General features: G+C 48.0%; 1 protein-coding gene across 9 annotated transcripts in view; it reads left to right on the top strand.

The window, feature by feature from the left end:
* Window positions 1–4,522: 4,522 nt before the first annotated feature.
* LOC111154215 (zinc finger protein 532) overlaps window positions 4,523–25,038 on the top strand; it is a 105,518-nt gene continuing 85,002 nt past the window's right edge. For 3 of the 9 annotated variants that reach the window (XM_022513683.1, XM_022513689.1, XM_022513691.1), the window contains exons 1-2: window positions 6,304–7,025; window positions 7,110–7,221. The gene's annotated coding sequence lies outside the window, so the exon portion shown is untranslated. Of the gene's footprint in view, window positions 4,550–5,097; window positions 5,314–5,887; window positions 6,103–6,303; window positions 7,026–7,109; window positions 7,222–25,038 lie in introns of those variants that run through there. The other 6 variants (XM_022513688.1, XM_022513685.1, XM_022513687.1 and 3 more) reach the window with 6 other exon arrangements.

The raw sequence follows: 25,038 nt of genomic DNA, 5'->3' as shown, positions 1-25,038 counted from the left end.
GCCTTTGTATCTCCACATCAGCCAGACAGAAGTTGCTTGCTACCTGGGACCAGGGCATGGGGGCAGGGGGTGGAGGAGGAGGGACAAACTTAGTGAAGACAGTTCCCAGGAACTGGCACAGGTCAGTACCAGGACAATGGGCAGGGGGGGACTCAGCTGGGAGTGGTCAGCAGCCGATGTTCTCAGGAGCTAGGGCATGGGGCATACCTCCTGAAGAGAGGTTCTGGACAAAACACTGTAGACTCCACTACAGGGGCAAAAGCTCTTACATTTACTATGGGATATGTTTACTTTTAGGTGTCTGGGAACTTATTATCCATTCCTTAGTTCACAGCTAGTTAATTCCGTCCACAACTAGTTAATTCTGTCCTTCCTTCCTTCCTCCCTCCTCCCCTCCCTTCCCCTTCTTTCCTCCTTTCTTCCCTCCCTTCCTTCCTTCTCTTCTCTACACCCAACATGCGGCTCAAACTTATCAGGCAAGATCAGGAGTTGAATGCTCTACTTAGTGAGCCAGCCGGGCATCCCAATAATTAGTTAACTTCAGCTGTGGGATGTATAAGGCGTTATGCTAACTGGTGGGGATGGTGGGGGTGTTGGGGGCAGAGGCAAAGATGAAGATTCAAAAAGCACAGTGCCCAGGGAGCCTCTGTATTGGAGAAGACCAGTTCTTCTCTGGGTCCTCATTTCCTGCCTGTTCCCTTCTCCTCCTTGAAAGATTAACCGGACGGCTCTCCTTTTTCTCAGACACCTTCTTAGTTTTCCTTCCCTTCTCTTAGGCTTGGAGAGTGGAAAACAAGTCCAAACACCAGTTCTTTTCAGAGATCCTCAGGCATAATGTAAACATTACAAAGAGGTAAGAGATCTTACAAAATTCTCAACAGGCCTTGCCCACTGGCCCACCATTCCCAAAGATGATTCTGTGCTGGTATACCAAACGCCATACCTCTGGCTTTTCTTGAATTCTCTAGAATTCATAAAACAACCCCTTCCTTGGTCCCTGTCCTTCTCTTTCCTTGGGCAAGGCTGGCTTTCCAGCAGTCAGGCCCCAAAGCGACAGTAGGAGAGAAACCTTAGCGGATCCATCTAGTAGCCAGGACTCAGGAAGTCATTCAGATATCGAGGGGCCTCCTACGGAATGCCCAACTTTGAACAGTTAAATTAATTAAAACAAGGAGGCCAACAGACTGAGGCAGCTTGATGACATGGTGACCCACGTACGCAAATCAAAATCTAGGCCTGTAGATACCTGAAGGTCACATAATGGAAAAAAGCTAAGGACATCCAGTCACAAACAGCCGACTGGGCTGAAGCTGTAGCCAATCACATCATTTCCTTTCTTTGTTCCGGCACCTTCTCTTGTGTCTCCCCGGGCTCCTGTAGGTGGAGCGCTCGGAACCACTTCCGGTTTGGCAATGCCCAATTTGAGTTCATTTTTCCTCAAATAAACTCTTCACATTTTTAATATGCCCCGGTTTATTTTTTCACAGACAGACACCCTACTTTCCCCACATTCAGGTCTCTGAGTGAAAAGCTTCCCAGGCATTTCCAAACTAAGGGTCAAGAAAGGGGATGTGGCTTTGCTGCAGAAAATCTATTTATAAAATCACTAACAAAGGATAAGGGGAATCCTTTCCCAGACCTCCCCCTAGTCTATTTCTGGTAGGCCAATAATAATTTAAATCTGATTATGGCTTCTTTCAAGGGTATGGTTTTTGGAAAAAAAAAAAATCCCGATTCTATCAATATGTTGATGTGAAAAAGATGGATTTTCTTTTCTTTGCTGGTCACTCAGCTCCGGATCTTTAAATTATAATGCTAGTGTTGAATAGTGTAATCAGTTCTTTTAAAACGAGCCAGCAAATGTAACCTATTAAACTCTATAACCACCTAGGCCGACCTTAGTTTTGAGGTGAAAAATAATGTAGCTCAGGTCAGGAGACTCAATTTAGGAGTAGTTTGCAAGGCCTTTTGATGGTGAAATAAAGAAAAGGTTTTTCTTCTCGTTTTTGGTCTCCTTTTCCTCAAGGAACACACCTTTTTTGTGCTCTAACAAAGGAATTTCCGAATTCATAGTGGAATTTGGAGGTGAAGTATTACGGGTAGACTGATAACTATATGCGCTTGCAAAGCCGGTTTCAAACCACAAAAGGATTAAAAAAAAAAAAAAAGAAAGAAAGAAAAGCTGGGATTTTGCAATATACTGATTGGAGGAAAAGCTAAGACATTGGGAGTTAGCAATAAAAAAACAGCAACAAACAAAATCCCAAAGGATTTGGAATTCCTTTAGTTTCTATTTGGCGTAAGAATAATATGATTTCTTTGTTCTGTTCTTTCTTATCTCCAACACTCAAATAATCCTTTATTTCATTCGTGCAGTCAAGTTACTTCTATTGTTGCCCAGAGCAGAAGGGTACCCAAGATAGCCTTACGTATGTAGAATAACAGAATGAACCTTTGTGTTGATTTTTTGGTGGAGGGATAGTGTCATGTTTCAAAAACTTACACTAAATGTGTGTGTGTGTGTGTGTTTTTCTGTTGTGAAACTCAATAATTTTACAGAATGGGCTAGGATGGGTTCTTTGCTTTTAACTGTTGGTCTACCTGGCAAAAGGATTTCTTTTGAAATCCTTTTTGTAAAATAGAACAGAGACAATGTGCAAGAAATTATTATTTTTTAAAATTTTTGGTTGTTTATGGTTTTTAAAAGCAGATGCAATGTTATCTGTGGCCGTTTGTGCAAATGAATTGTGCTTTCAAACTAATTTCCTCCAGCGAGTTAGACCAAAACACTGGGCTTTGTAAAAAGCTCTGCTTAAAAAGTATCTGGCATCATGAGGCCACGAGGCAGTTGTACAACTGAAGCCTCTTTATGATAAAAATAAGAAATCCAGACTTTAGTTTTGGTAATACAATTCTTGTAACCATTCGAACACTGCTGGGCTATGCTTTCAACTCCTGAGAGAAGGATTGGGGGCAGGGCAAGGGAGCTTGTTCAGTAAACAAAGATTCCAAATCTAGGGAATTTAGGATTTACTAGGATATGTGCATTATGAAATTTCATATATCAGAGTTTGTGTAGTGCATCAAGATTTCAGATAAGTAGGTCCTTGTATACTCTTCAATGCCTGGAATGTTTTTACACGCATGCTAATAAAGGCCCACCTTTGGGAGAAGAAAAAAGGCCTCCTTTCAAATGAAATCAAGCCCAGGTAAAGTTGAAACTCAACCCACAGAGCTCTGGCACTGTTTTCAGGCTAAAAGAAGATGAGAGTTTCAATTTCATCATCTCGTAACACGGATAAATGCGGTGCCCTGGCTGACAAAATTTGCAGATTACCGAGGTCTTTCTAAACACGTGTAAATACGCGTGCCCATTTATGTGCAACTCCAATTTGCCGATTGCAATGAAAGACCAAGGACTCTTCCGTGAGACAATCATTTGGTTCATTTACATGAAAAGTCTTAAATAGCAAAAATGCTACTTTCAATTTACATCATAGTGTCCCCATAATCGAGAACAATGGCTTCCTCAATGGAAGATAATGCAAAGGAGAGGCATACTGAGATTAAAAAAAACAAAAAACAAAAAAAACCTCTAAAAACAAACCAAACCAACTGCAACAACTTTTCAGCATACTTTGCTAATACAAGCCAATTAATCTAATTTAAGATATAACACACAGCAACAGCTTCCCATGCTGGGGGTCTTCAGTGCTACTGGAGGAATATTAGTTCTCTTTAGAGTCCATCCGTTCACACACAGTGAGCCTTAAGAACTTATGGTGACTTTTTTTTTTTTTTTTTTTTTTCAGATCCTTCCATTTTGTCCTAGTTCCAGGGCAGCCACAATTAGCTTGACATGGGGTTTCTCTCTCCTTTCAAAAAACCTTTCAATTGAGTGCACGTCTGTGAACGAGGTAGGACCCTGGACCCAGGGCCGGATAAAGAGCATACCTGATCTGTTGGTAACATATTGTCTCCTTCGTGGACGTATGAACGATTATGCACACCTCTGTGGTCTGAGCGGGGTTTATACATGTATCTTTCTGCGTTCTGCAGGCTAGGACCACCTGCTGTATGTACAATACGTGCTTGCTCTATTTGTACACCATCTTCCTTCTTGAATTTAAAGACCCACCTATTACATTTTGTTTACTCAGTATCATTCCCCCATTAAAGAAAAAAAAAATCCTACAAGAACTCAACATGCCATGTTTCAATCTGGCCCCAGTGGCTTTTTCCCTGAAAGCAAAACGTGTGTCTTTTACACCAGGGCTTTCTCCCCACCCCAGGGGGTGTCTTCCATTCTTTTGTGGCTCAGTTTAAGGCGAAAGGGCTCCAAACCACTAACTAAACAGAAGAGAGCCCCTTCTTCCCCCTCCAGGGAGAATTTCAGATTTAATTTATCTGAAGATAGCGTGCTCTCTTCTTACTTATTTGCCACCACTACGAGGATAACAAAACACCACCTTGGCTTCAAGATCCTGGGTGGAGAGGCTCACGGTCTTTTTCAACCATCTTTGGCGAGGCCTTGCTTCCTTCCACTCGAGTAAGTTGCGGCTTGGGGCCACGGAAAGGACTGGGTGAGAGCCCGAAATGTCGTTTGAAAAAGAGAGAAGCCCTCCCTCCATCCCCTGAGCCCCACCAGCCCGCTCTCCGGGGCGAAGCTGCGATCCAGCAGCCCCATATGGGCGAGACTTGGCAGGTCCGCGGGGCTCCTCTCGCAGCCGCGGAGTCGGCGCCGGCCGGGCGTCCGCGCCCGCCGGCCGCGGGGCTTCGCGCTCTCGCCTCCCTTCTCCCCGAATCCTCCCTTCCCCCACCGGCCGCCCCCTCCCCCTCCGCCGCGCTCCCTTTTGTTCGCTCGCCGCTCGGGCCGCCGCCGCCGCCGCCGCCGCCGCCGGGCCCGCACCCCCAGCCGTAGGCCCCGGCGTGGCGGGCCGCCCCGCCGCCGCCGCCGCGCGGCCTAGGCGCGCCGCCCGGGGAGGCGCGGGGCCCGGGGCCGGGCGCACGGCGAGGCCGCGGCGGCGGGGCGGCCCGGGGGCGCGGGAGCCGGCAGCCCGGGAGGCGGCGGCGGCGGCGGCGGCAGGCGGCGGCGAGGCCGCTCCACCGCACACGCACACACAGACCCCGGCAGCGGGAATGCAGATGACACGCCCGTAACATGGAAGCCGCCGCCGCCGCCGCCGCCGCTACGACGACAGCAGCAGCAGCCACAGCAGCAGCAGCCGGCGGCGCCGCGCTGAACAAAGGTCATCCGAGCTGCGGCCCAGACGCCCGGGCTTGACCGCTGCGAAGGCCAACCCCGGGAAGGGGGTGGGTGTGCGCCCGCGGGGCGGGGGGCGGCCGGGCCGGGGTGGGGGGCAACGCCGGCGAGCGAGGGGCGAGGGCAGCGCAGGATGGGGCGCGGGTGGGCTGCGGGGGAGAGGCGGGCGCGCCGGCCCCTCGTGCCCACCCCTGCGGGCCCGGGGTGAGCGCGTGAGGCTCAGGCCCCTTGGCCTGACTGCCGCGGCCTGTCCCACCCTGGCCTTGGGGACGGCTGGCCTTCGCGCCCCGCCGGCTTCCTCGGGGGGGGCCGAGGACGAGCCGCTTTCCTAGGCCCCACAGGTTCAGAGAGGGGGGCCACGTGAGCGCTGGAGCTCGCTCCTACCCCCTCCAGCGCCGGCGGTGCACCGAGGATTCTTTAAAGGCCTCTGTGCCCCTCGTTCTCCCTGCCCTCGGCTCGCCCCCCAGCCCCCACCGCAGGCATCCCTAGTTTCCTACCCCGAGGTGAAGGGATTTGGACTTCTCCCCCCAGGTGCTTGAAAGAAGAGAAGGTCGGAGGAGGAGGAGACTGGGGGGGCTGCTGGTGGTGGTGACAGGGCTGGGAGAGCGAGGAGAGGGACGGGAGGAGGGGGCTGGGTGGGGTGGGGGTGACAGGCAGAGAGGAGCCTGGTCAACAAGCCAGCACCACTCTGCTAGGAGGCCGAGGCCGCTCTGCAGCCGACGCGTCCAGTGTGAGCAGACACACATAGACTGCTTTCTTGGGGGCTCTTTGTCAGCCACCAACACAGAGAACACACACTGACACACACGTACACAAAGATGTGAGCCAGGTTGTGGGAGGTAAGTGGGGGAAGGAGAAGGAGGGGGAAACAGTGTCTGCGGTGGGCTTGGGGGTGGAGGGGCAGGGGGGATGGGCCCTGAGGGGCTCTGGGGTGCTCGTGAGGTGAGCCTTTCCAAGGCTGTGTGCTTGCGTGTGTGTGTGTGTGTGTGTGTGTGTGTGTGTGTGTGTGTGTGTTGGGGCGGGGGGCGGGGGGGGGGACACACGATGACCTTCCTCTCCTCACGAAGACCTAAAAGGGAAAAGCAACCCCTAGCGAGATCCCCTCTGTGCTGATGATTTTCAGGGACTTGTTGGCAACTCAGCGAGGGTTGCCATAGCTTTTTTATGTAGGGTGACCAGAACCGGCTGAAACTGGTTTGAGGCAGATCAGCTCCTGAACACAATGCAGTCACTGAGCTACTACAGTGGGATAGCAGCTTCCTCCCTTCATGGCAGCCAAAAGCAGAGGAGCTTGCAGGAAGGTACCATCCCAACACAGTATGTGAATGCACACTTAGACACCACACAGCACTGGTACGTGACTGATGGAGCCCTAAAAGATTCTGTGTAGAGAAGAGGGAAAAAAATGTGCAGGTTTGCAAGGTCTGAGATTACTTGGGCTTTTCCTGCCTTTTTCTTTTGCTTAAGGGATGGACAAGGAGCTGAGATTTATGACCCTTATTAAAGAAAAAATGTGCCTTGCTAGGGTGGGGACACTTGGTTTCCGCAGTCTCTTTCTCTCTCTTTCTCTGTGTTTTTAACAAAACAAAACCAAAATGAACTGATGGGTTTGTAATGGTAGTTTTGTTTGTTGCTGGAGAATGCTACTTTGCATGCTTTTTTTTTTTCTCTCTCTTGCAGGGTATGTTCTGTTTTGTGCTTTTCCTTTTAGAAGCTACTAAAGGGTGTTGGGGATCCTTCTGACTATTATGAAGGCCAAAAGGTAACAATATTGTTCTAGGAAATGAGCATAAATGCGTTCCAGTGATGCTGTAAGGCATACATGCTGTCTTTTTTTTCCTTGTAGGCCTGTTGACTGGGGCTGCTTTTAACCCTTTCATATTTGCAGAGAATGCAAAACCGTGTGACAGTCACTGAACATTGAGCCAAAGTCTTTCCAAAAGGTCAAGGTTCACAAGGTGAGATATGATATTTTGAGCATGAATTTAAGTGTTTTATTTGAAGGTCCGTGCAGAGGCAGATGGACAGTGGATTGGTACCCTGAAGATAATTTTGGGTTCAGAGTGGAGAGGGAATACTCTTAATATTATCCAAGTTGAATGGGATTAGGGTGATTTTATGATGGTATTGCTATCAAGACTAAATCAGAATGACTTCCTTAATTCGCATGTGGCTAGTCCTTGGGAAGGAGGCAGGCCTGGAAAGAGGCAAGTTTAGAGAACGGTAGGCATCAGGGCCTTGTGGAGAATGCACTGGTTTGCATGAGACACACATGTAGCATTATCCCAATGGTGACCAAAAAAAAAAAAAAAAAGGAAGGACTTGGCCAAATCGAGGCAGCCTGTTTGAGGAGTCTGAAGGTAGATTTGCCTTTTGTTCATTCATCACCTTCCTTTTACCTTGAGCTCTGTGTTATCCTGAAAGGTTTTTCAACTCCGAGTCAAGTGGTGGAATGGCTTTTATTGATTTTAGGGGCTGTTGACGGTGAGTTTGCCATTGGATTATTTGTGGCATACATTTTAATGTGGAATGCTAATGCAGTACCAGGAGGAAACTGGCTAGTCTGGCTTCATCTGTGAAAAGATGCCTGTTAACTCAAAGCTTTGTAGCAGTGGATGGTGGAAAATGTCTGATGCCTTAAAAGAGCTCGTAGTCATCTTCAGGCTGGCGTTTGTATGTACCCCCAAAGCCAGAGGTTTCGAGGAGCAGGGAGAAGAAAGCAGGCATGAGTCTGGCAAAGTAAAGAACAAAGGCAGTGAGCGCTTACCGGGGGAGCACTAAGCATTTTGCCTTGGGGTTCCTGGTGAAAAGAGCTGCAGCTTCCCCAAACTGGAAGCCAGCAGCTCCAGAATCCTACCCAGTATGATCTCCACGACACACAGAACTCGTTCTGGGTCCTGGTTTGGTAGGAGTACAGTCAGGAGGAGCTCAGAGAGGACAGGATTGGAAAATACATTTGTCCCCTACTTTGAAGAGGGCATTTTGTTCCTCCTCGATTTGATTTGCGCAGAGTCGAGCCTTTTCAGAAATGCCGAGGATCTTAGAATATGCTAAGTTGTGTGCTGGCAGTTGGTGGGCAGAGTATCTGCAGCGAAGGGTGTCAAGTATGCTAGGGTTTTTATTGTTAAGGGTTTTTTTCATGTGATCGCAGAGCACCCAGTATGTGATAAAGCTGGCAAAAGGGAAGCGAGTGCACGGTTAGCTCAGAGTACTTTGCACAGCATTTAATAAAGATAAATGTAATCTCCGTCTGATATACCAGTAAATAGCTTACACGATGGAACAAAATTCTTTACAAATCACTGTGCTGAAATGGGTGTTCAATTCTACATCACTTTCGACTGCCAGAGGTTCACTGTCTGAGGGTGGTAGAAATCTGCTTGCAAAGCAGATCTCAATCCACGTTGCACGATGTGCTGCTCCTGCTTTTCTGGTGCCAACTAAAACTCAGATGGCGAATATGATAAACCTTAATTAGCTTAATACAATAAGCTGTTTTATAATTTAGTCCTTCATTCCCGTCTTTAGAAAGGCAGTGGTTTTATTTAACTTTGACAGCTAACCCCTTGCAATCAATGTTTCTTGATAGTCTATTTTAAGAGCCCTTTTTTTAAGGAATTGCATGGCGCAGAATGTTCTGGTTGACTCTCTCTGTGGTTTTTAGCTTTGTTACTCCTCCTCCCCCCAGAAGGCTCCTGGAAAATCGCATTTGTTTTGCATTTAGGCCAGCCTTTCCAGCTGCAAGGGCTGTTTAAGCTTGGAGAGCTGGTTCTCCGGAGCAGCAATCAGAGCTCATCTGCGGACTGAGGTTTGTCTCAGGTGGCGATCTCCTGCTGAGGTCTAACAATGTAGCAGGCCCAGGTCTCCCAGGACAGGAACGGAGAGCTTTCTGGGCTTGGGAATGTGAATGTGAGTGTGGAGAGTGAGCAACACTATTCTCTTTCCTGGAAGAGCCAGGAGAGAGCAGGGTAGCACCCACACTTGGGGCTGGGCCTGTGTCCTTGCTGTCACTGTCGCCATGCGGAAGGCCACACCTGGAGCCTGCCAGGGATCGCCTGCGGCAGGCTCTGAGGAGGGTGACAAGCCGGCCATCCCCTCTGGAGGAAGAATGTGTGGGTTTGGCTGATGAGGGTACACTGGAAAGAAAGTGTCACAGGGTGTTGAACCTTTGTTTTCATCATTTGCTTCCTTGGATTTATTTTTTTGCGTGTTAAGAAACATCAGATCCTGGGCTTTTAGGACTCCGAGCATCCTGGTTCAGGAGAGGAGGCTTGTTGCTTTCTCTTTCCCCCTCTTTTCTCACAAAGAGATTCCCTGCCCCCATCCACCTTGACTCCTCCTTAAAAGAAGGGTTTAGGAGGGAGGCCAGGGCCCACGTAGGTGGAATTTTCTGTGTCTACCTTTGCCTCGGATGAGTTAGAGTTTTCAGATTTGTGTCTCCCGTCCCTCTTTATTTCTTCCCTTGAAATGCTTTCTTGGGTCTGTCTTCTCTTGGGTTTGAATAAGCTCCCTCATCTCCTTGGTGGGACTCCCCATCTAGCTCTTCACAGCTGGAGCAGAGGTTGTCCCGATATGGGACCCTGGGATGGTTGCCAGTGCAAGGGAAACCGAAAGTATCTGGAAAAGATTTGGGGTTGCTCTCTCCTCATTCCCCTAACATCTCACCCGAATCAGTACAGTAACCACATCCGCAGTCAGCATTGAGGAAATCTACACCTGTGTGTTAATTACATTCGAGGGATGATCTTTAACCAAGTCATGGTTAAATAATTAACTTTTTTAACTTTTAAATTTACATACAGTGAAATCTGCTCTGCGGTGTGGAGTCTTAGGGGTTTTGACTAGTGTACAGCGCTGTGTGTCCACCCGTGCCGTCCACAGGGAGTGGTTCCGTCACCCCCGAAACTTGCCTCCTGCTGTACATTGGTGGTCAGATTCTTCCCACCCCAACCCTTGGCAACCACCGGTTTGTTCTGTCCCTATATTTGGTCTTCTCCAGAATGCCATACAAATGGCTTCTTTCCCTTAGCAGAGTGCATTTGACATTCATCCACATCGCTGTGTGTATCCATACTGGCTGCTTTTCCGTTGCCAAGCTGTGGACCACGATATGGACATACCACAGTGTGTTTCTTCGTTCCCCGGGACGTGTGGGGTGCTTCTGCTTGGCGGGTGCTTGCGAGTAAGGCGGCTGTAAACATTTGCATACAGGCTCTTGTCTGAACCTAAGTTTTTACGTCTCTTCCCTAAATACATGGGGGGCAGGTGGCGTGGCTGGGTCATATGGTCAGTTCCTAAGAATTAGAAGTCCAAGCGAAAGCACATTCAGCTCTTCCTCGCAGCTCACGAGAGAGAGCTGGCCTTGTCAGCGGCAGTTAAGACTTCCCAAGTAAGACGTCGCAGGGAGCATTATCTGAAGACGCTCGAGAGATGATTATGATAATAGGACCACTCACTAACGGGATGACATGCTTTATAACCCAGAACTAATCGGAATTAGCCAAAAGTGGAAACAGAAAACTGCCGGTGGTAAAATATCCTTTATTTCCTACAGCAATCATTTTTCGTCTCTTCAGAAACATTTGGCAGTTTAATTTTGACAGTTGTCTTCAGGTTCAGGGCCACGCCAGACAACAGCAGAATCACAGTTTTAGAAAGTGGTACCGAAGTTCTTTGTTGAAATCGGACTTGCGTAAACAACGTATTATTAATTATGATTTGCCTGAGTTTTCGACTGCCAGAATATGGGTGTGGTTTTAATATCTGAAGGTATTGTTCAGGTTTGATGCCTTTTAAGGAAATGAGAATATTTAAGCAAAATCCAGGCAGTGAAGTTGGGAGACTTGGGGAGATTTAAAAAAAAAAAAAATTTTTTTTTCTTTTAACTTTAAACATTTTTTCAGACCAAGGTTATGGGTACTGGAGACAGAGAAGAGCCCGAGAAGTGGGAAGTGATCTTAATTGGGGGATTATTTCATCCATTTTACAGTTACTGAATGTTTACAAAGCACCAGACATTTTGCTAGGCCCTGGGAGTACCAAGAGAAAAGGAATCCAGAGAGAAAACTGGAGTGGGAAGTAGCCTACTGGTGCTATGACAGGAATGTGAATGGGCCACCTAATGCCCAGTGTCCAGAGGGAGGAGCCCTCGAAGAGGTGGCTTCTGTAGCGAACCGGGAGAGACGGGTAAGAGTAGAAACAGCGGGCAGAGACCGGGGGAAGAGTGCAGAGTCCTTTGGAAAGACACTGAGCGAGCCTGGAGTTGTGCATGGGGCTGGGAGAGCCGGGTGGCTGTGGGAGAGGAGGAGAGGACATCAGGAGGCTGTCAAGGGCCAGACTTCTGAAGGTCATTCTCTACAGAATATTCGAGTGGGGACTTTCTTGTGGAGGTGGTAGAAGCCGAAAGCCTTCGGCCTTGGGGCAGTGTCTGAGGAGGGAAGGGAGGCTCTCCTGCTGGAGGCAAGGAGGTCACAGGAGGGGACCACCGTAGCAAATCGGGGACAGAGGAGGGCCTGACCCCAGGCGATGCAGTGGGATGGAGGGGTAGGTGGGGGAGGTGTGTGTACTCATGGGAAGGGGGTGGGGGAGAGGGAGGAACAGAGGACAGCGCCAAGTTTGCTCCTTGAGGTTACTTGCTGCTGGTTGTTTTTGTCTGGGAGACCGCGATCAGAAGGCAGAATAGATTTGGAGGGTGGATGTGAAGGGGCTGCATACAGTGAGGTCAAGTTTGGGTTGGGTTGCCCATGGAGGTGTCCTTTGTTGCCAGGATTTCTTTGGGCTGGAGAAATGGGCATGGAGCAGAGATGATAGAATAAAGATGTAAAAAAAAGTTGAGTTTGGGGTTCCATAAGATAATGGTTTATATAGTCACAGCCTTAAAGAAGGAGCAGCTGAAGAACTTACCATGCATGCTTTGGAAAATGGGAGGGCAAGACACTTCCGGAGAGGCAGAAAGTAATCTTAGTAGCTGACATCTGCAGACACGCAGCCCATCCAGGAGGCCGTTCTGCTTGTTATCTCCCGTCCTACTGAAACGGCGAGAGGAGCTGGGTCCTTTTATTCCCGTGATGCAGGTGGGAAACAAAGACCCTGGCCAAGGTGGCTTGTAAGTGATACCAGAGGCAGAATTTGAGGCTTGTTCCTCACCACCAGGCTGTTCTGCTTTGGGGAGCAGAGCATGAGGAAACCATGGAAGGTGTTTAGGGGTGTGGAGGAGGAGCCTGAGAGGGCACAGGTAGGCCCTAGACAGTAAAGGCACTGATAAGGTTCACGTTAGAGGTGGCAGTTGACGATGGCTGAGGTGAGAACATGTCATGGAGAAGTTTGGGACACAGTTGAGGTTCCCTTGTAATTAGCCCTGTTTTCCTGACTTCACTCAGCATGGAGAGAGGAGAGTCTATGTCAGAGACGATGCAAGAAAGCAGGTTGAGAAGAGTACATTTTTACTGGGCACCATAGGGTGAGGATACAAATTGGAAGGGAGAAGGAACAGGGACATTTTTGTTTTTATTTATTCTTTGAAAAGAACTCAGATTGAAAGTAGTGCTGAGAAGAATCTTTAGTTTCAGTAATAGATAAACACAGTTAAAGAATTCTTTGAGTCATCTTCTGCAGACAGGAAGTTCTAAATTTTTCCTCTTTTAGAATGAGAGGAGGAGAGCAAATTCTACTTGATCTAAATCTGGAGACTGAAATAAGTAATTTTTAGACAAACTCAAAGTAGCCTTTTTAGCTGTCCCAAGTGTTCCCTTCTAAGTGGCCTGTAATTGATGGTCCTTAGGGACAGAAGATGCGGGTTTTGTATTGTTTTCAGTTAGATATTAGTACAGCTTGACGTAAGAAGAAATTCTAGGCGTCTTGTAGGATTTAGAGAGGCCTAAAGATAAAATCAAGGTGTTGTTCTTGAATGTTTTCTCAACTCAGCCTTTCCTTTTTGGGACACAAACTCTGGCTTTGCAAAGGCTGACTCATTGGTCTCATTATGGTTATTGATTTTGATCATTTTCTTCCGAGAGGAACAGAATTCTTTCTAGGGATCTAAATCGCAATTAGGTAGCTGAAAACCTAAGAAAATTTGGAGCCCTGTGTTTTGTTTTTGTTTTTGTTTTTGTTTTTAAAGATCTGCTAGCTGGAAATACTTCAAAGATTTATACCAATCTCCTCCTTTTCTGCAGTGAGCCCAAATTGGGGAGAGAGTGGGTTCGGTAGGTGGACCTGGAACCCAGCACTCTCAGCTCCCAGTCTGCGGCAGCTTGTGTCATCACAGTCTTGCTGCCCTCCAATTTGTTACGGGCTGGGTGGTGTGTATGCCCGCTCCTGATAGCTTCGTTAGATCCTGTGAACCACACAGGTTCTCACTGGTGAGCTGGCCTTGAACTGTTCTGCTGATTTAACATAGCAAGAGTGGGAGAGGTAGTTTGAGGTCTCTAGTTTGAGACGTGATCATGCCGAGTGCTCTAGTGAAATCTGGGGGCTTGGTCCACGGGGATTTTCAGTGGCCTTTGCCTGGCTCTTAGTGACCTCAAGCTGCATTCTGCCACCATGGGACCTTGAGCAAGTTCCTTAAATTCTACGCCTTGCTTTTCTTTTGAGGGTTGTTACGAAGATTAAGAACATGTAAGGTGCTTCATAGAGTGTCTGCTACACGGTGAGTCCTCCCTTGGATCTTTGCTGTGCTGTGTTCCCAGCTTCCCTGGTGTAGGGGAAGGGCCTTTGCTGACATTTCTTCTCATCGTAGACGGCGTTTCTCCTGTCGTGCCCGTTAGCTCATTTTTAAGTAGTTTTGTTTTGGCCCATGAAAATCCACAGTTGAGTGTCTCTTGCCTGGTCTCTAATATCTTCAGTGATAGCTGCCCGATATCTGGTATGTAAGTAGGGGAAATGTAGGCAGGAGGATAGTGTCCTTGTTCCCACTTGGCTGGACATTGATTTGTAGCTGGAAAACGCTGGATGAATGTTGTCATTATCATCTCGTACTTCGACTGTCTTTGTTTCCAGAAAAATCCAGCCCAATCAGTGGTGGCTGTAGCCTAGCTGATGTAATTTATGTTAACCAGAGTTAAAAGAAACAAAACCTGATTGTGCAAATGTGGCAGGTTAGCCACAGCCTCTGCTGCGTCCCTTCTCCATGGCACGCTGCTTCCCATGTTTGCTTGGCAATGACCGGATACTCGTTATCTTGCGCACCGGGATTTGGTGGTGACAGAAGACTGAGTGGAGAAGGAACCTGTGGGTCATATTTTAATGTCTAAAACTTCTCTGTTGGTAGAGTGGGCACTAGCCCCATAAGGCCATGGAGTGCTTGCAGTGTGACTGGTCCTAACTGGGCTGAGCTGTAAGCATAGAACGCACATCAGGTTCTGCAGACATACATAAAAGGAAAAAAAAAGGATGCAGATATTTCATTAATACTTTTTCATATTGATTACATGTTGAAGCAAGGCTCTTTTGGTTGAATACAATTTATTACTAAACTAAAATTATTCGTGTTGTTTTGCCCCCCCCTTTTTTTCTTTTTTTAATGTGACTGCTAGAAAATTTAAAACTGTATGTGTGGCTTTCATTCTTTCTCTGTTGGACAGGGCTGGTCTGGAACGTTAGATGGACATTTAAAGAAATTGAGTGGTAGAATCTCTCTCTGGTGCCCTGAAGTGTTGAAGTTCATTGTGTTGAGTTACACTTTTGGTTGGAAAAGATAGTGGAAGGATGATGTGATGCCTCCTGGTTAGAGAAACTCGTGCTCCCCTGGTTTGGACCCTCTTCTCTCACACGTGTCCCTAGTTCATGTCTCTGCATTATTGGGTCTAGACAGCCGTGCCAGGCCGGTGCAGATCCCACGTTTACCACGTAAGCTAGATGCTTACACCTAATGTCCCCTGTGAAGTGTGATTACCATCCCCGGTGAGGGGAGGTGAAATGACTGGCCCAAGGTGGTACTGCTTGTGAGTGACAGACCTTGGATTTGGGCCAGGGACGAGCTGGCTTGGGAGTCCTACTGCCTTTTCCGAATAATGGTTCCTGCTTGGTGTTCCTGTCTTGTTCCTCCTGCTCAGAGTCCCATACCTGGTCCCGGGTGCCCTTGTTGTCTAGATAGCATTTCTCCCACTTTAATTTGCACGCAGATCCCCTGGGGCTGTGTTAGATTGTGCAGTCAGTGATGCTGGCTGGCTGAGTGGGCCAGGGTTCTGTCCCTCTAACAGGCTCACGCCGGTCGTGGTGACCTGTTGCTGGACCACATGTTGGGTAGCAAAGGTCTGCGCTGTTTTCTTCCTTGGGTTTTGGACGTGCTTCCTCTGATTCCAGAGTGATCTGATTCTCCAAAACTTGCCTCATTCTGCAGGGCCTCACCCTGTGGCTTTGCCTGGGATGCCAGCAAGCGCACATGGGGCTAGAACTGGTTTTTGGTCGCAGGTGCCCAGCTGGGCATGAACGCTGATTTCTGTGTACACACAGTTGGACCGATCGACGTATTCCTGTTCTTATACAAGTGCATCACTCCTCCTTCCTTATCTTAACCCCTTTGGCACCTGTCGTCTGATAAAACAAGATAATTTTAACACTGAGCTATGTGGCAGGGGTCTCCGTTTGAAGTCCTTGAGATGGAGACCAGCCTTAAGTTGACACTTGGGGGTGACTGTGCCGTGTTTGGTTCAGAGTCGGTATCTGAGAGGGATGAGGACTCAGAGCAGTGGGCCTGCCACTGTTTCTGCCTCCGTGCCTGACAAGGAATCGAGGTGGCTTGTGACTTTCCCTTAGAATGGGAGTTACAGTGCGCACCTCACACCCAAGTGTGGAGGGATGAGTCGTCACCACCACCTGCTTCTTAACCCAGGGTGAAGGCAGCCAGCCCGGAGTCCTTGGATCAGGAGGTCTTGGTCTTTGGACAAACCAGAAATGGGGTTTCAGGAGGGAGCTTGGTGTGTTGTGTATTTGAACTCTTAAGAGGTTGTGCAAAATTTAGTGTATTTTAAAATTTTTCAAATTTTAAACAAGTTTTAAAAAACATCTTAACATTTTTTTAATCTTTAAAAAATGATTTATCTATTTATTTTTTAGAGGGAGGGAGAGCCTGTGCACACACTCATGTGAGCAGGGAGGGGCAAAAGGAGAGGCAGAGAATCCTCAGGTAGATTCCCTGCTGAGCATGGAGCCCAACATTGGGGCTCGATCCCAAGATCAGGACCTGAGCCCAAATCAAGAGTCAGACACTCAAATGACTAAGCCACCCAGGCAGCCCCAGTGTATTTTTTAAATTTGGGGACGCGTATTGATTCAATGAGCTAATGATTAAATGTTGTCTGATACATTAGGTTACCGTCCCCATCGCTCTGTGAGAAAACTCTGTTTCACAGAAACACAAGTTGAATTTTAGATCTTACTGGAAATTTGGACTCAGAGAGTTCTATGATATATGAATCTGGCACAGTGAACAGGATTTTTAATTGTTGGCTAAATCTGTCAGCTCCTTGCTTGGCGCAGGACCCTGTGCCTGGTGCGGTGGGGGTGTCTGCCTGGCCCGTGAGCGAAGCTGCTGAGGAGTCCCAGACTGCTGGAAGGGGAGAGGGTGGGGTCGGGGGGGTGGCAGCAAGGCTGGGTGTTCAGGGTGGGCCAGGCGGTGGGGCCAGCCCTGGAGAAAGGGGCTGGGACTGTGGAAGTTCAGTCTGAGTTGCGGGTGAGTTCAGAGTACAGTGTGGGGGGTAGTAAGTGCAAAGGCTTTCGGAGCATGCCAAGCGTCAGGAGAAGTTAGGAGTCCGAGACTAGACAGACACTCAGGTTGTCAGAAGACAGAGCAAAGCTGGACGGATGGTCACGGGTCTAGTGGACAGGCAGGAACCAGTGGAGCACGAGGCTGCAGAAGTGGCGGCTCTATAGAAGTTCAGGACAGCAGCAGTTGGGCGATGGGGACTGTGTGCTCGAATGATGGTGGGGTGCGTGAACGGGCGAGGGCAAGATGAGCTGCCATTGCCAGTGATCTGTGCATTACCGAATCAGAACCAGCTCTACGGGGCAGCCTTCCTGTGACGTGGCAGGTCAGGATACTTGTTGCGCAGGTGGTTGAGGTTGGGAGAATGGACTGGGAGAAGCAGTAGCTCCTTGTACGCAAGGTGGATGCGGAAGGGCGTTAAAATACTAGATCGTTTGGAGTTTGCCTGACTTCACAGGACACGTGATCAAGACTCGGCTTTTCAAACTCACACCGGAGGAGAAGGTGTTGACGATGAGGCCATGCCTGCTGCGCGGGAGGGCTCCTGTGTCGCCTTGTACTGAGCTTACCTCTGTTCTTTTCAGGGCCACAGGGCCTCTGCTGTTTCTGTGCCTCTCCTTTGGTAGAACTGCATTCTCCTTCCGGGGCACTTGGCAATGGTGACTGTCCCACAGCCCCTGTGTTCCCATATCCCCGTCTAAACTGCTAGTAACGGGGCACCTGGGTGGCTCAGTGTGTTAAGCATCTGCCTTCAGCTCAGGTCATGATGCAGGGTCCTGGAATCCAGCTCCGTGTCGGGCTCCCCACTCTGCGGGAAGCCTGCTTCTCCCTCTCCCCCTACTGTGTTCCCTCTCTCGCTGTCTCTTTGTCAAATAAATAAATAAAATCTTTTTTTTTTTAATTTTAATTTTATTTTTTATAAACATATAATATATTTTTATCCCCAGGGGTACAGGTCTGTGAATCGCCAGGTTTACACACTTCACAGCACTCACCATAGCACATACCCTCCCCAATGTCCATAACCCCACCCCCCCTAAATAAATAAAATCTTAAAAAAAGAAAGTCCTAGTAACATCCCCTGTGTTGCTTAGTCCCGGTTCTGGTTCTCCAGACCTGCAGCTAACAGGTCCTGTCTGCTCAGCTGTGGCTTGGAGGGCCGGGTTACGCTAACGCTGCATGGGTGGTCATTTGCACTGGGCTAGTGAAACACCCCCTAGGGACACATCTACTGCCTGGCAACGGGGTGGTCTTACCCCGTTGTATGCCTGAGAAACTTGAGGCTCTGAGAGCTTAACACACATGCGGAGGCTTAGTTGTTGGGAATTGGCATCCGTTCCGGGGTCTTCCTGACCCCAGTCCTACACCGTTTACCATTCTTTGGTATAATAGCTAAAGTGAAGGGGCTCTTTAAAGCATAGAGTTGGGACTTTATTTGTTGATTATTGGAATGAGACACTGGAGGTAGGAAATTTGGTTAGATGGCTACACATCAGGCCTAATGTGTAGGGTTCATGGGTACATTGCTGTATTTGAGGCCTCTCCTGGGCAGGGGTGTGTGTGTGTGCGCGTGTGCACGCACATTATTGCTTGTGTTTGAGGCTCCGTATAGCACATAGCTATTTGGCAGAAGGCCAAGTCTGGTTTATCTGGCCGATGTTAATTTGGGGAAAGATGAAACACACGTAGTTCAGCACTTGAGTAGTAATAATGAGGCTTTAATGGTTTTGATTTTGGATGACTCATAGAACTGTAAAACACTTGTGTTCTCCTCGTCTGCAGTGTTAGATATTGTCGACCTCCGCTGGAATTTCACACGTAGCTCTAACCTCTTTGGTTACACAGTGCTCTTATTTCAGGTCACTGAGGACAGGAAACATTCGTTCTGCGTCTCTTGTGCTTCTTAGAAGACCTTGTGGGGCTGTCTGTGTGCAGGAGGCACTTGTGGATGCTCATTCTGTCCCAGGTAGTGGCTGGGAATTCTGATGGCATCGGTCTTGTTATCCCCTATCTGAGAGCACTGGAGTTGTGGCTTCATTTCTTCTAGGGCTTTCTCTATGCTGGAATCCTCTCCCTGACCTTGTTTTGATACTCTAATAACCCAGAGTAATTAGTACTCAACTGTATTCCAGATAGTTGAGGTAGAAGTAAGTATCTACCTGGATTATTATTATTTTTTTACAATTTTATTTATTTCTTAGGAAGAGAGAGAGCAGGGGGAGGAGCACAGGGAGGGGGGACAAGCAGACTCCATGCTGAGCAGGGAGCCCGGCATGGGGCTACATCCCACGACCCTGAGATTGTGACCTGAGCTGAAACCGAGAGTCGGATGCTCAGTCGCCTGAACCACCCAGGCGCCCCTGGCTGCTTGTATGTAACCTTCACAGTAACTCTGGAGTGGGTCTTATTTTTTCCATTTTACACATGAGAAAACACAAGCTTGAAGAGGTTAAGTAACTTGCCCAGAGACTCGTAACTTGGAAGGAGAAGAGCCAGGGCGCACTTGCATTTGCCTTCCTCCGGAGCCCGTGCTTTGAGCCATGACCGCACACTGTGGTTTACAGACGTCCTTTCTGCAGCCTGGCCATGGCAGGCTCACGTGTGTTTGAGGTTCAGAGCCGCTGCTTCTGGGTCAGCCAGTATTTCTCCTATTGTCGAGGTCCGAGAGGTATTTCTGGCCTGCTCTGTGACACTGATGTGGCTCTGGCGGCTGAAGGCAGGTAAACATTGAGAGCTCCCCGTGCTGCCTTTCCTGACTTGTCTTCTTGACCACACGTGTGTCTCTACCTGTGCGTCTGTGCGTCTGGCAACACAGACAGCGTCCTTTGGCAGTAATTACCCGCCAGCCAATGTCTTTGTCATCACTTTGGCGGCGTTAAGGTTAAGGCACAGCCCCTTTAGGATCAGCTTTTTATTACAAGATTTGTTCCCTCACTCTTTCTCGAGTTGTCTTGGGGTTAATGCGGAGGTGCCTGTGGCGTGGAGCTGCTGGGAGAAACACGGAGTTAAATGTCCGGAGAATGGGCGTGGCGCATGTCCTGCACACTCCATTCCAGAATGTGTTCCTCTTTGCCAAGAGCCATCTCCAAAGAGAACAGCTGCTTACACCTTGTTGCAAGCGTGTCCCAAAGATGTCTCACCCACAGGCTTCTGGCCTGCAGTCCTCTTGGAGGGTGCTCCCAGCCTGGGGCCCCAGAATGAAGATTCTCGCTGGGAGTTCACAGCAGCAGATCCTGGAAGAGAGCTGTGTGCGTGCGTGTGTGTGTGTGTGTGTGTGTGCGTGCACGCATGCACACATTTAATCCAGCATTTCCCACATTCCCCGGCTGTGGAATCCCTTTTTGGTGGAACATTCCTGGGTGAACATCCTTCGGGCTGTTGTCTGTCGCTGATGTGAACTTAGTGAAAGATGGGAGGGCCTTGAGAGGGAGAGGGCCAGGGCTTCCTCCAATCTCTTCCTTTTTATATAATATGGTGATTGGTGAAATGATGTGATTCATTGTGTGTTTTTCTGCCTCCTCTCTACCCTGGGAAGAGAATTTGTGAGTGAGTTTACTTGTAAGGTCCACAGCCAGTAGGCCTGCTGTGAGTGGTAACTTCGGGGTGAGGCCCTTAGTTGTAGCTGATCGATGAAAGTAGTACCTTTCATAATCCCATACATGTTTTGAATGAAATGTGTCTGGTGAGAATCGTTCAATGCTCAGGTGATGGCTTCACTTTGGAATGAATGTGAGAGCGTTTGCGATTGGGACGCAAGGAGTCCTTCGAGCACACTCTTCAGTGGGTGGAGAGGAAGGGGGTTGAGGTGCCAGAGCAGGGACCGGCCACCATCTCCACTTGGGTGACTTGGGGGCTGGCGGGAAGGCAGGTTTGTGGTGATTTTAAGAGGTTTAGGTCTTGGTGAGAGGAGGACAGGGTGGTGATGGGAAAATTTCTTGTTTACTTGGAGCAAAGCTTTTCAGCCTCAGTGCCATTGGCATTTGGAGCTGCACAGTGCCGTGTTGTGGAGCTGTCCTGGGCATTGCAGGACGGATGGCCGCATCCCTGACACCGATACACACCCCTCACCTCACCCTCTGCCGCCAACATGTGACAACCAGAAATGTCTCTAGACCTTGCCAGATAGCAGGGATGGGGTGGGGATGGTGAAGGGGAGTTGCCCCACTTGAGAACCACGGACTGAAAGCGTTAGGGCAAGAACGAGGACTTCAAAACTTCGGGCAGTAAGAATTCCCAACGAAGACCGCCAAGCAAAGCGAGCAAACAGGCAAGCAGGCATCTTGAAACTGTACAGATCCCCCAAGGAACGTAACATACCGTGAGCTGCTGGTTTTCTCTTCTGTGTTGTCTAATGCTAGGAGTCTCAAAACTGTTTGCACATATTTGAAATTTAGTATTTAAGTTGAAAAAAAAAAAAAAAACCAACGCTGGTAAAATGAGTAAGAAACCACAGAAAACAGATCTGCTGGTTTGATTGTAGCATTTCAGGGACAAAGCCTTCCATTGTAGGATTTAGGGTTTATGTGTGAAAACTGAGAAGGCTTATTCAGGTGACAAAGGAAAATTACTTTGAAGTTCTCCATAGTGTACTCAACATATCACTTGTAATTTAGCAAATCGATCCTTTGCTTCAAGCTAGAATTGTAGAGATGCTACTAAAAATATGTGGTATTTATAAAATGCCAAAGGAATGCTAAAGCTTTTGTGGGTTCTGCTCTTGAAGTGTACTCTTGAAGGTAGGGAGCCTTCGTTTCAGCATTTAAATGGGCAAGTGATTTCTTGAGTTTGAAATACTGGAATTCACCAAACACGTTTCATTAAAAAAAAAAAAAAAGGCACTTTACATCTAATAGTGAGGTTTTTTTTGTTTGTTTGTTTTTTTAACTTTCTCATGAAACCTTTTGAATAACCCACTTTAAGCAGAGGACGTAGTGAACTTTCCTGAAGTTTATTGATGGTGACAGGTTTAGCCCAGACCCTTTCAGTATTTCTCTAAACTCATTGATGAATTAGCAAATTACCAGCACCAGGGTCTTTCACTTAAAAGAAAATAAATCCAGTGGGAAATAGGGCTAGAGCAAAAGTGCCTTAGACAGAATTTACCAAGATTGATGACTTTGACTATCCCTAAGTTCACAAGAAATATAAACTCTCATCTACTTTCCTGTAGGTATGAAATTTTGAAAATGCACTCATACACTCGGTGGATGAACTCCGAAAAATATTTGCCCCTGCCTTCCCATCATCCCCTGCTCTTTTCTGGATTCAAGTGACAGAATGTTTGGTGTGTGTCCTAACCCTTTCTATGAATTTTACATATCTCTTCATTTTACATATCTATATGTAGAAACATATAAAATACAGTATGCTTGTTTTTTTTTTAATTTTAGTGTAATTTAGATACCGTTTTATGACCTGATTTTTATTTTCACAAAATGGTGTACCTTGATGGTTCCATGTTAGTATCTATAACACACTTACTTACGCTTTTTTTTTTTTTAAAGATTTATTTATTTACTGTGGAGAGAGTGAGGGGTGGGGCAGAGGGAGAGAATCTTCAAGCAGACTCCCCACCGAGCAGGGGGCCCTGTGTGGGGTTGGAGGGGAGTTGGGGAGGGGGTGTTGGGGTGCTCAGTCCCAGGATGCATGTGATCATGACCTGAGCTGAAACCCAGAGTCAGAGGCTTAACTGACACCCAGGTGTCCCTCGTCTGCCTTACTTTAATGACTGTGTAATACTCCATAAAAAGGATGTATTATAAATAATGTAAAAGGATATATTATAAATAATGTAAATGTAGGTAACACTGTTGAACTGTGTACTTAGAAATACTTAAGGTGAGGCACCTGGGTGGCTCAGTTGTTAAGCGGCTGCGTTTGGCTCAGGTTGTGATCCCCGGGGTCCCTGCTCAGTGGGAAGCCTGCTTCTCCCTCTCCTACTCCCACAGTTTGTGTTCCCTCTCTCGCTGTTAAATAAATAAGTAAAATCTTAAAAAAAAAAAAAAGTGGTTAAGGTGGTAAATTTCATGTTATGTGTATTTCACCACAGTTTTTTTTTTTTTTTTTTTTAAAGATTTTATTTATTTATTTGACAGAGAGAGAGATCACAAGTAGACGGAGAGGCAGGCAGAGAGAGAGAGAGAGAGGGAAGCAGGCTCCCTGCTGAGCAGAGAGCCCGATGCGGGACTCGATCCCAGGACCCTGAGATCATGACCTGAGCCGAAGGCAGCGGCTTAACCCACTGAGCCACCCAGGCGCCCTCACCACAGTTTTTTTAAAGCGGACGTATCACAGTTGCTTCAATCATCTCTCTACTGATGAACATTTCCATTTTTTCCAGGGTTCTGCTGCATCAAACATTTTTTATAGCAGTGCCTTTCACTTTGGAAGATTTAATTTTTTTTGGTTTAAAACATTGCCCCTGTGCCCTAAGGTCAATGTCATGTTGTCCAGGTACAGGAATTGGGATCCTTGCCTTTTTTCCTTTGGAGGGAAAGAAAAAAAACCTAAGGAAAAGAGCCTCCCCCCGCCCCACCTCAGTCTGGACTTTAAGGATTTATTGGTTGTGGGTGTGCTGCTGGAGAGTGAGACTCCCATGGTAATCTCCTTAGCTGAAGGTTCTCTCTCATCGTTTAGCAAGCTCCGGGTGTCTGTTTGGGCAAGCCCTTGCCCTGAGCACCTTTTTGTTGTCCTAGACCAGATACCTGCAGAGCTGTGAGGCCAGGTGTGTTACCGGGTCTCCAGAGGAATTCCTGGAGGTGAAATGAAAGACAGCCCTAGGGAGGGCCTGCACAGCCAGATAACAGTTCTGATAGCGAGGTTGGGGCGGCCCCTGAGGGTTCAGGTCGCCTGCGGTGGTTTGGTAGTCAGTCAACTCTTCTTCTGCTTGGAGCTTTCCTCGCAGAGCAGTCGCTTTGAAATGCTAACCTGAGGGCAGCCCTGCCCTTTAAATTGACATTCCGCTTTCTAAAGAAAAACCTGAGACAGGTATTTTTGGAAGCTCTGTATGTTCAGTAAGTAGATGTTCCCCGGTTCAAAAACCTTAGCACTCTGGGCATGTCAGCACAATTCTATTTTTGACTCTTGAGCGAGAAAAAACAGTGGTCACGTGGATTGACTGGAGGGGCTTAATTTGGGTATGTTTGATAGCGGTTTCGTCAGACAGCACCCTGTGTCATGGACCCCGAGACCATCTGGTGGGAGAGGAGGGAGATACAGAGCGGGTCTGAGCAGCTGGGGCAGTGAGGGACCCATCACCTTCCACCTGGGCCCCCACAAAAGCCACAAAACAAAGCAGAAGCCCCAGGCTTGAGGGCGCAGGAGCGTCTGTCCTGTGGGACCAGCCAGTGTCGCTAGTTGTGGCGAACGTGTCCTCTTCCAAATCTTAGACTCTCTCTGCCGGAGCGCACGCTGTGCTGGGGGCGACTGTGGTCAGTCCCATTTCCTGAGGAAGTGACTGAGGCCGCTGGCTTCTGAGAGCGGCTTTAGCCTGGGGCCCCGGGAGCCCGCAGGACTAGAAATCACATGCACATTGATTTTCCTTTGAGCAGGGGCTTTGACATGAAAGGAGCCCTCCGCAGGTGTTTGTTAGGTTAGTGCTTTGCTTTCGAAAATTATTTTACTGCTCTGCCATTATAGTTGTCTTTCTGTGGCTGTCCTCTACTCCGGGAAGTCGGAACATGGAAGGATTGGAACTTTGTGTCTTCTGCAAGGGTTCTCTGTGATTACGTTCTGGTCTAAGTTAAGAAACCCAGTGTATTTTAAAAGGACTTTAATCACTTGAATAATAAAACACAATCTTTATGGGATATTTAACGTTATACAGGCAGACTCAGGATGGAATTCCTACTAGGTTTTTTTATACTTAAAAAATAATTAATTTGATGCATTTATTTGAGAGAGAGCATGTGTGCACGAGTGGGGGGTGTGGAGGGCAGAGGGAAAGGATCCCAAACAGACTGCTCTGAGCGCAGAGTACCACCTGGGGCTCAATCTCACGACCCAGAGATCATGACCTGCGCCAAAAGTGAGTCACATGCTTAATCGACTGAGCCACCCAGGTGTCCCTCAG

The sequence above is a fragment of the Enhydra lutris genome, unplaced genomic scaffold (assembly GCF_002288905.1).
Source record: "Enhydra lutris kenyoni isolate GAN:26980312 unplaced genomic scaffold, ASM228890v2 scaffoldscaffold36, whole genome shotgun sequence".
NCBI lineage: Eukaryota > Metazoa > Chordata > Mammalia > Carnivora > Mustelidae > Enhydra > Enhydra lutris.
The sequence above is the reverse complement of the archived record's forward strand: the minus strand, read 5'-3'. Positions and strand labels throughout refer to the sequence as shown.